The following is a 2809-nucleotide window of genomic DNA, read 5'->3' on the forward strand; positions in this document are numbered from 1 at the left end:
TGAGCGAGGGGCAGATACCGTGCTGACTCCGAGCTGGTACCTCAAGCGTGAGTAGTCAGTCTGTCCTACCTTCACAAAAAGGAGCGCCCCTTTTCCCTGTTTTATTCACGAGAAAAATACCGTCATAGGTTAACGTGCTTTTGTAAATCTAACAATAGGGATGAAGGATGACAAGGTTCCTGAAGAGTTCCCTGAAGGATTGCCGGATGTTCCAAAGGAGCTCCTGGCAGCCTTGCATGAAGCCCCATCTGGTTAGTATATCCCACTCTGTTAACCCTGGCAGCCGGGAAGCTGAGCTTTTGCTTCCTGTAGGCATGTGCTGTATCCTGGACAGGCAGAAGCACTCAGTCAGAGTCCTGCTGCAGGCCCACTCCATTTCACAGCTCCTGCAGGGAGCCCTAGAGATGGTCCAGCACAGCCTCCGCTCGCAGCTGTTCTTCCAGATGACTGCCAGGGGCTTCTCCAGCTGCTGCTGCAGTTGCAGCATTCCTGGCCAGGGCTGCTCTGTGCAGACATTGGCATCCAGATGTTGGGCAAAGGCCGGTGCTGAATTTGGGTTCGCCACACGCTCAGCACAGCATGGAGGCAGCAATGACATCAGAGCAAGCCTTGGCTGCCCCTTGCAAAGCTCAGGCTCAGGGACGGGTTGAAGCTGGAGTCCAAGGGTGAGGGGGAACCTGAAGGTACTCCTTCTGTGGGTCATTTGGTTAAGTCTTGGCTGGTTTGGGTCTGCACTTCTTGTTGCACTGCAGAAAATCCAGCTGTCGATTCCTCCTGTCTTGGGGGGGACAGCGGCCTCGTCAGCGCCGCTTGCCGGAATGCCCAGGCCATGGTACCGTGCTTGTGCTGAGGGGCAGTGGCTTCTGGTTAATGTGTGCAATGTTTTGTTTTTCTGAAGAGACAGATTCTGAGACTGTGCCGGAGACCTTAGCTGTGGAAGAAAGTGACAGTGTGCCAGGCTCACATGAAAAAAGAGAACCAATAGAGGACACCAGGACACTTGCTGAGCCTGAGGAATATTCAGGTGAGTGCTTGCTAGATGCTGTCTTGGGCAAAGAGCAGCATTTCTGCTGTATCCCTGCAGTGCTCTCCATGGGTGAATTGCAGGTGCCCAGCACGCAGCCCGGGCCTGCAGCCCGGAGGAGTAGATGGGGCAGTGCTGCTCCCTGGCACACACTGGGCTCTTGTGCATGAGAGCTTGATGGGATCCCTCTTGGTCCCTGATGCTAAGACACCAGAGCCAGAGGAAGCCATCTCTGAAGACAACATCAGATGTCAGTTCTGATCCACTAGCAGTGCCAGTCCTTGGGCAGCTGAAGCACACTGTGGGGTTATGCCTAGTGCAGAGCACAAACGCTGACTCTTGCATTGTCTCTTCTCCTGCCAGGGTCATCCGGTGGGCAAAAAGCCCAGACTGCTGGACACTGTGACCCGAGCAAGTACTACATCCTAGTAGGGACAGTAGCAGCCTCAGCTTTGCTTCTGCTTGGGGCAGTGTCTGGCTATCTAGTCATGCATCAGCTGCTGAAGAGAGACAGGTCAGTTATTAATTGCTGCCATTGGCAAGGAAGTCTTTGCAGCATGCAGGAGCGCCCAGGCGGCTCCTAGCAGGGCTCTGAGGAAACTGTGCTCCAAATTCCTATCTGTGAGGAGTCTTCTTGGAAATCTGTTTCTACAGGAGGAGCCAGGAGGACAAAGAGGCAACAGGACAGGACTGGGACTCTTCCTGGGAAAGCTGTGGTCAGCCTAGAGGTGAAGCAGAGTCAGGAGAAGGAGCGGGAAGCAGCGAGAGAGCCCAAGGCAACGGGTTCAGGGACAGCTGCCGCCTGTTTCCTGAGCTCTTTGCAGCAGAGCTCGCCCGGCTGCACAAGAACATGAGCGCAGACCCGTCACCTCTGCCCACCTGCTCCTTCTGTGCTCTGGCTGACAACACCTCTTCACGGGACCACTGGATTTCCCTGGAGTCACCTCAGCCCACAGCATCCTCTTGGCCCTCCTACCAATACCTGCAGGACTACTATCTGTTAGAGGATGAAGATTAGTGATAGTGATAGATGGTTAGTGATAGTGATAGCCATAAATAGTGATAGTGGTAGTGATTCTTTTAGTGATAGTGATAGGGACACTTGATATTAGAGGGTGGTGGTTGTTTTAATGATAGTGATAGTTAATATTAGAGGATAGTGATGGTTTTAATGATAGCGTTAGTTAATATTAGGGGATAGTGATTGTTTCAATGATAGCGTTACTTGATATTAGAGGAGGGTGATTGTATTAGTGATAGTGATAGTCATAAATAGTGATAGTGGTAGTGATTCTTTTAGTGATAGTGATAGGGATACTTGATATTAGAGGGTGGTGGTTGTTTTAATGATAGTGATAGTTAATATTAGAGGATAGTGATTGTTTTAATGATAGCGTTATTTGATATTAGAGGACAATGATTGTATTAGCGATAGTGATAGTTAATATTGGAGGATGGTGATTGTTTTTGTGATAGTGGTACATTTAGTGATAGTGATACTTGGTATTAGCAGACAATTATTGTTTTCTTGATCTTGATAAATAAATATTTTTCCAAAAGCAGTAAGTTCTTGCCTGGTGTGGCTGTTTCTGTTGGGGTAGAATGCACAGAGCTGGGAGCAGGGCTGGGGCTGTGACAGGAGCTCTGAGAAACTTGCACTGCAGTGCAGGAGCTGCTTGTGCCACCTCAGCCTGCTTTCCCAGCAGTGGCCGTTCACAAAGCTTTCCTGCACCAGCACGGGGACACGCTGGCTAGCAGTGACATGCAGAAACTTCTCTGGGAGCT

General features: G+C 50.5%; 1 long non-coding RNA gene across 1 annotated transcript; it reads left to right on the plus strand.

Moving 5' to 3' along the window:
• The first annotated feature begins 880 nt into the window (after nt 1–880).
• Nucleotides 881–1779, plus strand: LOC135307449 (uncharacterized). Its single transcript, XR_010368168.1, has 3 exons — nt 881–1024; nt 1388–1538; nt 1679–1779. It is a non-coding gene; the product is annotated as an uncharacterized LOC135307449 (long non-coding RNA).
• Nucleotides 1780–2809: the final 1030 nt, after the last annotated feature.

Source organism: Passer domesticus, chromosome 9 (genome assembly GCF_036417665.1).
Source record: "Passer domesticus isolate bPasDom1 chromosome 9, bPasDom1.hap1, whole genome shotgun sequence".
NCBI classification, from domain to species: domain Eukaryota; kingdom Metazoa; phylum Chordata; class Aves; order Passeriformes; family Passeridae; genus Passer; species Passer domesticus.